The sequence below is a fragment of the Coloeus monedula genome (assembly GCF_965178545.1).
Source record: "Coloeus monedula genome assembly, chromosome: 1".
Taxonomy (NCBI): Eukaryota; Metazoa; Chordata; class Aves; order Passeriformes; family Corvidae; genus Coloeus; species Coloeus monedula.
In genome coordinates this window covers 47,478,033-47,490,836 of record NC_138781.1, presented here as the reverse complement: position 1 = coordinate 47,490,836, position 12,804 = coordinate 47,478,033, and the positions used below count along the sequence as shown (strand labels likewise).

General features: G+C 41.0%; 1 protein-coding gene across 1 annotated transcript in view; it reads right to left on the bottom strand.

The window, feature by feature from the left end:
- The window catches only part of NPSR1 (neuropeptide S receptor 1), a gene marked incomplete at both ends in the record, with an annotated part of 55,999 nt that overhangs the window by 17,732 nt on the left and 25,463 nt on the right, over positions 1-12,804 (bottom strand). The window lies entirely within an intron of this gene.

Here is a 12,804-nt window from a genome sequence, read left to right as displayed (position 1 = left end):
CTCCTGTTTTACACATATGGGTGATACTAAGTTTTGTCTTTAAAACCATTTTTCATTTGGACAAGCTAAATGTTTTCAGAGCAGTCCATGGAAGGAAATGTGTACCAATCCAGTGTCCTGCCACTTCATGTAACATGTCACGTTGCTCTTCTTGCACAGGTTACCACAAAGGGAGAAAACAGGTTAGGATAACTTCTTGTGCAATTTTTCAGGACAAAACCAAGCAATATGAAGAAACAGCTTCAATCTGTGTTAAAAAAAAAAAAAAAATAAAGTGGTGAGGTACAGTGTTTCATTTTGATACCACCATTTTACAATTCAAAACCCATATCTAATGTTTAGTGTGATGAAGATGTTCTAACCCTCAAATCAGAAGATTTTGATTTGAAATGTCTGCCTTTGGAAAGAGGATATTTCAACAATTTCAAAAAAATGTTTTGAGAAATAAACAGTTTGGAACAGTATTTCCAAGCAAACAGGCACATGTTTTGCAAAATAGTTTTCTTCTAAGCCCTTTGAAATTACAGAAATTCCAGATACTTCCAGCTGGAAATTGAGATCTCAGCTTAATGCTTCAGAAAAAGCAACCTGTTTTTCTTCACTGGAAAATCAGGGTTATTTTTTCCTGTATCAGTAATCCTTTATTTCCTCATTTTCTTCTTTCATTTATCTTCTCTTCTTCAAGGCTCAGTTCAAAATTAAATCTGTGTAACTACTTTGCCTCCCTCCTTTTGACTACTGTTCAATTAATATTGGTTTGATCTTTATTCTCTCAGTGTTTCCCAGCCCCATTTTCTCTCTCTTCTCTCTTCCCCTGCCTCCAGAGAGAGGCTGGATCAGAGAAAACCTCCAGAAGGAAGTTTGCGGTTTGAAACATTATGTTAAATGTTGTTCATTGATTAGGGTGATGGGGTAAGGAATGATTGTTCCTGTGATGAGTATAGTGGCTTTAAGACTTTACTGAAAAGACTGTAGGTATATAATCAAGGTGGTCTTTGGAAAAACCACAGAGTTTAAGTGTTTCAAAAAGTGAAATGCATCCCCCAGCAGTGGTTCCAACCTATCCCTTCCCCTTTCCTTACTCCTGAATTATTGATTCATATTCTCTCTCTCTACAGTAATGAAATATACATTGGTTCAAAGTATTACACATCAATAGAGCTTCACCTCAGGGTATCCTCTGTCTTTTGATGGTCTGAGCAACTGCCAAGCAAGTGCTAAATCAGGGTTCAGCTTTCCTCGGGAGGGGCAGGGTGCAGAGGCTGCCCTCCCTCTTGCTAATCTCAGTGCTCTGAAGAAGAAAGGGAGGGAGAAGGGACAGCACCTCAGCTATCTCCTTATTTCCCTCTTCTCACGGCCATTTTCCTGTCCCTTTTCAATGCATTAGGAGAGTGCTTTAGAGGTGCATCCTGCAGCTGTGGTGGGAGATGAGACAGTGTCCTGGTGGTTTCCTTCAGGTAAGCAATCTGGCAGCCCCAGACAACACACTTTCAGCTTATGCCCTCGTCAGCTTTTTTGTTTGCATGAGGAGTGTGATTTTTAACCTGTGGGTGGCCCCTACTTCACTGGCTCATGTGATGGAGATCCACAGGGGAATGAGCCTTCATTCAGCTGATGCTCAGCCCAAAAGTACTCTCCAGGGTTTCCCTCCTTGCATCCCACCGCATGCAGCTGCCCGCCAGTGTTCAGGCTCAGGAACCATGGCAATGTTTATGCAGCAGAAGCAGATCCATCTCCACAAATACTGAATGTGGAGATCAGCTCTGTCTTTTTCCCACTGTGTGTCATTACCTACAAATATATCCATAGCCTTAAGTACTTCAGGAGCTTTAAAGAACACTCAGAATTGTCTTTCCCTTGAGAGCCATTGAGTGAGGTTTTTCAGGTGACTGCAGAGGCTTTTAAATGAGGCTTAAACTTCACAGCTTTTTTTGTGCTGGTAGCCTCAGCTCCTCTCCCCCAGCAGTATGTTTTAAGAGCTCGCTGCACTGAGTTTCAGAATTGCTGTGGAAGGCTCAGCACAAGCGTCCAAGCACGTGCCCCTGAACACAACACACATGCACACCAAAGCCAATGCACCCAGCTGTGTGTGGGGGCTAAATTTAGCCAGATTTCTCAATGCCCTTTAATTATATAAACATTCTCCCACTCAATGTCCCCATGCCCTCCTCAGGTCTTTTTGATCCTAAAAGTACTAGACTAACTTTTCTCAGAGGATCCTTCAGTCCTCTGCTGCCTACTGCAGAAGGTATTTCTTATCCCATCTCTGCAAAGAACCAGGCTTTCTTAGTATGACCCAACCACACACCTCTAGAGGATTTGTCCTGCAGACTTTATATAGGGCCACCAAGTAAATAATGTGCTTTGTGCCAGTGATCAGACAGCAAGAAGGGAAAAATGCAGCAAACCTGAAAATTATGACAAAGAATTGCTATATACTCCCCAGAGCCACAAGTACCAAATGCAAACTTTTATTAGTGATTTAGATACTGAATGTGCTGCTCATTATTCTCTTATGGTCATCACACCCTCAATAACTAGACTTCATGTTCTTCACACCTGTACAACATTTTATCTTACAAGCCCCTTTTTACACAAAGCCCCAACATGCCAGCACTATAAACTTGGTACAGAGATCATGAATTGCCAGCAGACATTTTGCCACTGATAAATGAATCCTCCTCACCCTTGTATCATCTCAGACGCAATTACATCCACGACCACAGCATCCTGAAATCCTCATTTGCCATGTAATTTGAAGTGCTGTTAGAGAGGTCGGCGCATGGAAGTCAGCTGGTTTCAGCAATGAAACCAATGAAATGATCTCAGCAGATCACACATTCCCTGCTTTTGGCAAGCTTGCACCTCAAACTGTGTCACTGGATTGCATCATTGCACACTATGTGGGAAATATCAGGTAGAGAAAGCTAACATAGCCAATACACTGCTCTAAATGCAGTGTCCTCATTACTTCGAGTATCCTCACCACTCCTTACAAAGCTGGTGGTGGCTTGCACGTTAGATACTTGTGTTCCTTCACTGATGAGGGTCCCTGGGCCAAATGGCACCAAGATAATTTCTGAAAACTGTCCTAAACAACCTTCACTCATAGCTGTGTGCAAGCTTGTCATTGACACTGCCTTCTTTACAGTCTTCTAGATTTTTTTACTAAGCAGTGGTGTGTTTACTGTGGTTCTATGTCAGCATTGCGAGGCAACAGTGGGGTTATAGGCTCGTTTAATTACTCAGAAAAATAGGCAGAAATTCAATTAATGAAATATATTCTCTTTTGATACAAAATAAAGATGTCAGCAAGTGATAATTTGTGACTTTTAAGACAAATGTATATTCAAAGAAGGATACAGATGAAGCAATTCCTTGTTGGAGAGAGCACATGGCACCAGTGTGATAGGAATGGAAGAAGTGTGCCCTTGAAGGGAAGTGGATTTTCCCAAAAAAAAATGTAAAGGAAAAATTCCATGAGATTTCAATAATAAGAAAAAGTAGAGGGAGGTAGGGAATAAAGATGACTTCGCCTGGGCAAAGGGAGGGAAGAACGGTGTCGTGGGGTTTATGCGACTAGATGGGTCTGCAAACCTTTGTCTGCCTCCTCCCTGTTGCCACCATGGCCACAACCAGTCCTCAAAGGCAGAACTAGTCTCTGTCTTTACAAACCTGTCAGCATTTCAAAATGCAGCCTTTTTAGACAGCATTTATCAAAAAGGCCAAGAAAATGCCTGAGAAGGAGAAGCACCCTGTTGTTCCCAGAGGAGATTGAAACATGCTGAATATAGGGCTACAGCATCTGTTGTTGGGAAATATGTCAGGTACTGAAACAACCTGTGAAAATCCTGGGCCCTAAAGGCCAACATAACCCAGGTTTCCATCATGCCCAGCAAAATGTCTTTGGATATTTTTATGGCCATGGCTGAGTGCCTCTACACTTTTGAGCCCAGGAACTACTTGGTTCAGGAGGTGATTGCAGTAGCTTGGGTGGTGGGGACTGCCTCATATGACTGATCTCAGAAACGTAAAAGAGAAGTCACTGTCCTTGGAGGGACAAATCTAAATATCAGCTTGCAGTTGCTGTGAGTGAAACAAATTTTTGTGTCAAAAAGCCCTCCACAGAGAAAAAAGTCTATTATAGAAAGCAAATGGAGGTAATTAGTGATCTGGTATGGGAATAGACAGGTTACAACTGTCTCAGATAATATGTTCATAGAAATTCATTGACTTGATGGTATTGCCAAAGGAACGTACCTCATGCAGATTTCAGGGTATTCCTTTCGCTACAACTGAGGAGGTTCAGACAAAAATCTGCAGTAGCAAGTCTGCAAGAAAATATCTCTATCATTTGATTATTAGTACTGACACCACTCTTGCCTCAAGACACTTACCCTGAGGATGAAAGTCTTTTCTGTCAGAAGTGGAGAGCAGATTGCTGGTAAGCTGTGATGGGTTAAAAAGCTCCACACGACAGCTGCAGTTTAATTTTCCTCTGATGAGAACAGTTCTATTAAGTTGGATGTGGTGATCCATGACTTCTTGGTGAAGCTGTGCCTCTTACTAAAATATCCTCTCTCTTTTCATGTCACTTACAGAGTGATTCCATTTTAACAAGGTATATTTTGTTCTGCTTTGTAGATGGCACCAAGATGCATGAGGCAACACAACATTTTGCAAGGCAAGACAAGGGGTGCAAGCTCCTGGTCAGGGCTGAGCATTTCATATGGCGCTTATTTTTTGGACCTCATGATGTGCATTCCCATCACCTACCACTCCCCAAGGAGCATATGCTCTGGTAGAATCAGAAGCAGCAGTTCACTAACACCTGCCTTCAACAGAGTGATAGACCCTTAAAAACAAAAATGGCATCATTGCTCTATGACAAAAATAAGTTCCTGTCCATGATTTTTGAACTGATGAGGCAGCTACTGCTCTCTGCCCTTGGTGCTCTGTATCACACTTGATGTGCTGTCAGCTAATCAGTGTTGTGAACTTGCCTTGCAAGTTAACAAAACCCATATCTGATATTTTTACAGGCCTGAGAATGCAAGCAATTTAAATTAGGTGTTCTTAGGGGTCCTGAAGGTTGCCTTGAGTACAGGCACAGGGCAGAGAGAGCAGGAGAAGCTGCCCTACCTCCTGCAGACACCCCTGCAGCTTGTTTTCTCCCACTCTTCCCATAGTCTGTGCTTTCCACTGAAAATTTCACAGGTGGCTTTGCAAGTATTCACTGCACTAGAAGTAATTTTGTAACCTCATTACCTAAAAAATATACCCAGCCCTCTGCTCTCATTGAGGAGCTGATAGTGAAATAGGCTGCGTCCCTGCTCTGTGCATCTGTAGGAGAAGATGCTTGTAAGATACTTGGAGGATGCATTTTCAAATTATTACATTTCAGCTCTTTAAATGCTGAGGCACAAGAGCCTGGTATGTGGCCTCTCCATGTAGTCTTGGTGCAGTGAGGGGCTGCACATGGAGCAGCGTGGGTACAAGGGGCCTGGGTGCAAGAGTCACCCTCATGCTTTGACTACGTACTCCTACTCTTCACAATCCCCCCAGGTGCATTTGTCTGAGTTTATGGTTGTTTGCAGCCCCTTGCTTCAGCATTGTAAGCATCCGGGTACCATGCTGGAGATGGGGCCAATAGGGAGGATGGCTGGCAACCCCAGGAGCTGCCATGAACCTGCCAACCCTGAATTCAACTATTTTAGAAGTGTCGATGTGAAGCAGGTATGATTGCTCTTACACAGCGCAAGGATCCCAGCTCTCTGCAAAGGGACAGAAAGTGTGAGTCAAAATTTGGAGTGCATTAAGTTTTTGTGGGCAATCAGCAAGCACTTTGTTCCATTGTGGTGCCTGCATTGGAGCACACATGAGGCAGCAGTTTTACCACAGGTACCAGCAATGTGTACTGTGCTGCTATTGGGCATTTTCTCCTTCAAACCTGGCAGCCTGGAACAGAACACCAAATGTAATGGATGAAGCAAAACACACTTGAAAATTGTCAAGAGAAAACCTGTTCAACTGACCTGTTAAAGCTATGTGGATTTTTTTTTTTTTTTTTGTGGCAGAAGTGGTGCTTTCTTTCTCTTTCTGGCTCATAGGAAGTGACAAGAAATTTTGTTGAACTGTGTGAGCATCTAATTTATTTGTTGCATTTCTTATATTTCTGCTCTGAGATCCACTTTCTCATGAGATGAGGCAGGCCCTGTTAGGCTAGATGTAAAGGATGGATGCAGTGAGGCCCCAGCCTCACTCCATAGCTCATCCAGGTTGAAAGATGAAGGGCTGAGAAAAGCATATACTGCACCATACCAACCTCTTAAGAAACAGCACTTACAAGATAGCTGGAGATCAGATCTCTAGGAATTAAAACTCAGCATGCCCTGCCATTGTGAAAGGCACTAAGGTTTTGTCTAATCTGCCTTTATTAATATATCTCTTCCTACCATCACTTCCTACCGTACCATTGCTCTGGGGGTACAGCTGGAGGGGGCTGGACTGATCCAGCAGTTCTGCCAGGAAGGAGCATGACACCCACCAAAACAGGGTGGGATAGCAGGAACAGCAGCAGCACATCAAATACAGAGCAGGAGTGGGCAAAAAAGAGGGCTTGGTCACCACACCAGCAGTGGTCTTATTATTCAGAAAAACTGGTTCCTCCTACAAAGTTGAAGAAATGACTAGAGAATTGTTTTCTTGTAAAATTTATGATTTAGTCAAGAAAGTAAAGGTAAGTAATTTTCACTTAAATGCCCCCTTCTTCAGACCTCTGCAGATACTCTGGTTTGAGATTGGCAGTTGCCCTTCAGGGGAATATGCGGGGGCAGATGAAGTTGATGATAATTCTGAGCCCTAGGACAAAGTTTCCTCTTTCCATCTTGTGTTACTTGCACATAGATGAGACCACTGTCTACTAGATGAAATATTATTTTGTTGCATGCAGTTGCTCAGTGCTTCATTCTGTGCAAAGAGAGAATTTTTTTTAACAGACGGTATAAAATCAGCTGAATGCAGTTTCACACTGGGGTTTGAATAGTGGACAAAGAGTTTCAGCAGCTGCTTGTGCAATAAGTAACAGCAAAACTACAAAAACCATGGTGAAGGTTCTATTGAGTCCTGTGGCTGTAGGTTTTGAAGTAGCAATCAAGCTTCTCTAAGTATATGAAGATGTGACTTAACCATGCCTGAATATGGAAGTCAAATTTAAACAAGAACAAGTGTTTCATCACTGTTATTTACCTGTTGGGAAATTATATTTCAAATGCAGCTCAGTAATTTAAACCTCCCTCTCTCCTTTGGGCAAAGTAGAACAGGTAGAAAGAACAAAAGCAGTGGGGGAAAAAACCCTGCATAGGGGAGTCTCAGTGTAAATGGAGAAGACACACTCCTGTGGATGAATTCTTACTTAAACACATTCTTACTTAAACCTATGTCAAAAGACATAGGAATCACATTGTTTGTAACTCATTGCTGCTCTATATATTTCAAGTGGTGCCTGTACTTTTAAGGTTTTCCAGAAAAAGAATTACCTTCTAAGACACCAAGTACCAAATAAGTCCATCTTAATTCTTTCCTTCCTCAACATTTTGCATATAGATTCTTCAGCTATTTCTTCTGAATCCTCTATACTGATCCTTTTGCCAACTTTTTGCCTCAAGTATTTGAAGGACTGCATGTTCATATCTTGGTCACAACAGCAACTGCATGATTATTCTCATCTACAAAATGTGGCCTATCCTAGGAGTATTTTCGGTTGGTGTATTTCAGGCACCCAGGTCACCGTAGTCATTGATTACCCACACTTCTTACAATGCTACCTTAGTTGGCTCAGATACCATTGATGCAGATACTTTGGTCTAAGTAGGAATGGTAAGGATAAAGCCTTCTTTCTTCCCTCATGGCAAACTGTAAATCAGGTTCTCATGGTGCTCAAGCAGTGATATTGCATGCAGAAGCTCAATTTTTGTTGAAGGTTAGGCTTGCCATTGCAGAATAGCAGAATAATGTTAATTCCATTTTTCTATCTGCTTTGTCTGCCCTGGTGTTTGTTTATAGCATGAACAAAAGCACACTGGTAAGTTTCATTGGCAAATTCCCATATAAAATCATCATGTGGAAAAGGTAGATCAGGCAAACGCACACTGAGCTGTTTTCCATTAAATGTGCTGCAGTGCCAGAACAGGATGAAAATTCATTGCATGTGGTCTGTATCTCAGTCCTATAATTGAGCTGAACATGGCCAAAATGGACTTCTAAGCATTTGTTCCTAATGGAGCAACTAAGTCTCTGTAGTGCCACATGATATCTTTGACCTGAATTCCATAAAGCCTGTTAATCATTTGTAAACATTTGGTAACCAGCTAGGCAATGGAGTTAAAGGAAGCGACTCTCCAGAGAAAACCTGTAAAACACATGAACGTGAGTTGGACATGTTGGCAGGTGATGAAGTACCACATGAAAATGTTGGATATGTCGTCCTACAGCCCTTAGCAAAGATGGGTAAAAGGAAATGTGTCAGTGTTATTGTTAGTGACACAAAGACAATCTAAGTAAATAAATATCACTGCTTTAATATGCAAGAGGGGAATAGAAAACCCCCTATCTTCTTAATGTAGCTTTAGTGCATGCAAAGGTTATTTCCAGAACAAATTTCTGTTCAATTGCAACTAGAAGTGCTGCAGTACAGATGATGGACTAAAAGGTGTTAATGATGTATTTGCACATCTAATGTCAAAAGTTTAAAGTCATGTCTTTTAATGGGAGCTAATGAGATCCTAAGTGATGATTCCAAGTAAAGCACAGTCATTATGGCCACGTTGTTGGCAGCGTTGCACCTATGCAATCCTGTTTCTCAGCATTTTACTGCCAGCATGTGAAGAAGCCACACACCTACCTTCAATTAACAATAGAAGTCAAACTCTCATGTAGACTAACTATAAAATGAATGTCCTCTCTGTCAGATGACAATCCCATCTGGATATCCATCCAGGAATCGAAAAGGAATCCATAAAATTTAGAGATAATATTTTTCAAGTAATTCAGAAAGAAATCCATTTCCCCCCTTAATGCTGAAATGTTGGACCCAAAGGATTATACCATTTATCTGCCAAGCACCTTTTATTAAAAACAAAACCAAATCCAAACATAGTACAACTGTCATTAGGATTTGAATGTCTGAAAAAGGCTGAAGGTAGGAAAACCATAATCAGTCCTTCAGGGCCATAGAACAATTCTGTAGCTGTCAAAACAAGAATTAAGGCTTCCTATAAACTGACATAAATTGGCACAGCAAAAGCTGACTGCTGCTGATGTAGAAAATGCACGGTTTAGTCCCTTGACTGTCAAGTGTATCTACAAAACATATTCAGGGCTACCACCGGGCCACAGGAAAGGCTATCAAAATAACCTTCCTAAGGTTATCAAAATAACCTTCCTAAACCATCCTAATGTCTGCTTTTGCTCTGGAGCCCCATAGAACACCCCGAGTTCACCTCTTGCCCTTCATGTTTCCCTGTGCGTCACTACACATGAGAAGAATAAAACCCCACTTGTTCTTGCACTCTGCCTTGCTCAAAAAATGTGAGGTTTTGAAGAAAGAAATTTATGAAAAGATGCACTAAACAGGACCATTGTTTTTCCAGCCAGACTTAGAGATGCTGCTGCTCTGTTTTCCCAAACAGTGTTGCTAGTATGGATAAAGGCTGTGCCTATGTCCCCCATGCACCACGTTTGGACTATGGCACTGCATGGAGCTGGTGCATCAGATGTTGTCAGTGTGGCCAAGTCAGACCTCTCTGACAGTATTGGATGTAGACACTCTTCCCAAAGGGTTCAACCTGAGACTAACATAAGGGCATGAAAACCCTCCAAGACCTACACAGAGCTTTGCTATAATGGAGTCAAAGTTTCCCACCAGTGTCAAAAGTATTTGGATTTCATCTAAGTTTTAGTTTAAGGGCTAAGCCAGCCAGGCAGCAACTGTGTCAAGGTTGCAGTTGCAACCCAAAATTGAAACCCCAGCATGCTAAAATCATAAAAGACATTAGTTTATTCAAAATGTCTGGCTTCTTTTCCTGACCAAAAATGCATGAACATCTTTGAGATTAATACCAGATATCTGAATTTTCCCTGCAGGTAATTCACTGAGATTGATTGACTATAAAGAGTGTAAACAACAACTCTAATTTGAAAGCTAAAATCAATTGGCTTGTGCCTTTTCCACATCCTCTCAGTCAACGTCCCAGCAAAGTACTTCTGAAATTAGAATGTCTTCCCAAATAATGAATAAATATGAAGTTTTGTGTTTATTTACAATTCACACTGAAAATGTGACTGTGGGAAAAAATTAATGAAGATCCCAGTATGTTTATCTACTTCTGAAGCAATGAATTGTCAAGAAGGGATGTGAGTATTTTTACAAACGTCTTAGAATCATAAAATTATTTAGGTAGGGAACAATCTTTGTGAGGAATAAATAGCATAATCCGCAGGCTTCATAAATTCAGCAATATGAAGAATTTATAACCACTATCATTTCAAGAATATTTTCTGCAAGGCACAAGAAACATATTGTGGAAATATTGTTAGCTTACAACAATGCTAACATACCAAAGCACTCATTTGAAAATGTATTTGGTATACTAATGAGTGGGTGTTTAAGGATTTGGAAATACAGTTGAAAATGCAAAACTCTATCTTGCAGGAGTCCATTCACTTATGACATTTCAGAATCAAATTAGTCTTGAGCAAGAGCAAAATATTTTGTTTGTGATATTATCTGCACACTAAGACATCCAATAGAAGAACTCAAAACCATTCCCTTTTACAGATCCTTTCAAATTCTCATTGACATTATAAACCATGTAAGTGGAGCACAGAGTTATTTAAAAGCATACCTCCAAGGGGCATGGTTTTGGAAGCATGGCTTTGTTTTTCCGACAATCTTGTTGAATCGATTTTTTCCAGTCTATTTGTATTAGCTGGATAGAGCATTCACAGAAATGCAATTGTGTATTGTAATTTGACTTTGATCACAGTAATTTTCTTTCTTGTGTTTCCCAAGCAGTCTTCTAGAAAATACAGCAGTAATGGTATGCAGCAATGGATATTGAACTGCTTGCAAGCCACTCAGGCAGCTCATAAAAACATTATTAAAAGGCAAATGCCCTTTGTGCTCATAACTTCTAAACTACACAAGCTGAAGTGCCTTAATATTTCTAATGCATTGTAATATATTGAGATGTGCTCTCTTGGAGTTGGTGTCATGGCTTTCCAGCTGACAGCTTGTGCTCTCCTGCCAGTCACTGTGGTCTGGTTTGACTCTGAGTCTCCCTCCAGCTCAAGGAGTTAGGAGTCTGAGTGTGGGTTGCTGGGAAGCTCAATGACTGGCAGGTGGCACATACATTCTTTCTGGAGTAAACTCTGATCTCCTACAGAAGGAACCTTTTCAGAACATTCTGAAGCATTCCCCTTCTACTAATGGGTGTTCTCCCAAACCATGGAGTCTCTGAAGATGTCCAGTCCTGCAAAGGTGCTTTGGCTCACCTGTTAATGTGAATCTTCCCCCAAAGTGAGTTCTGGGAGACCTGAGAAGGCCACAGAGGGCAAGAGCATTTTCTGTGCCCATGTGCTGTGTATGCCTTACCAGGTAGAATAATAAAGGAGCCATTTGAAAGATATCCCTGATGTTCACTGAGAAAGTGGCATAGTGCTTTAGTTTCTGGTTGCATTAAAATGCAATCTTCCCATCTCCTAAGGTCATCCCTTGCCTGGCAACATCCATCAATGTTATGTTCAGACATATGAGTTTTCTCCTTTATCTGAAGAGTTGGAAGCACACCTGAGGATGTGCTTTCTCTCAAAATCAGACCCTGTGAAGGTGACCTGGAGCTTTCCCCAGAAAGAGAAGAGCAACAAGACTTGCTGTAGGGTTCAACAGCTGAATAAGTATTGCCAAACCTTGTAGTGTCCTGGGGAATTTTTTCACCAACTTTATTTTCTGTAAATTTTGCTGTAATTATCTTCATCTTTTTTTCTCTCTTGCCTATTTCTTGTGCAAACTAAGCATTAATTTTATGCTGTCTATAGCTTTTGTGGCCTTAAGAAATATTTCCGCAAATTGCACTTATAAAGGATGCAGGATATGTTGGAATATCTAAGACCTTCACACAGACAATAGGCACCACTCTAGTCAGTATCAAGTTGTCAACATAGGATTTACTTTTTCAGTTGGCCTCAAGATCTTTATCCCAAATAACAATTTCTCTATTAGCATACCATTTCCCCTAAAATGGAAATTACTTTCACTTCTGGTGTATTTTAGTGTATTAGGGACTCCACTTTAATAATGAGTGAATTGTACTGCCTTCATTTCCTCCTCTCCACTGCTCCCCTACCCATCCTCCACTTCCAGCTCTAAAAGTAGATATTTGATAATTGGATAACTGGTCTAGTTCCTCCCAATAAGAGCATTTAAAAGTTACTTTCAGTGATGGAGTTCATGCCTCCACCATAACTGAAAGAAGTTAGTAGGCAGAGGGCTGAAATTCAGTTTAAGTATACAAGTTGTTTCATGCTCCATGCCTTTGGCCATGGTATGCACTTACAGTAAGGTATATTCAGGGTGCAAAACATTATTTTAATGCCATTACTGACAGAAAATCCATGTTTGAAGTAATATACAAACACTTTTCCCTGCCCCAGACAAGTGCAAAACAATTCCATGCTGATTTCCATCAACTATCCATTTTCTCCAAGACCTCAGAAGATGGCCAACACTGAACCTTGTCTCACCCA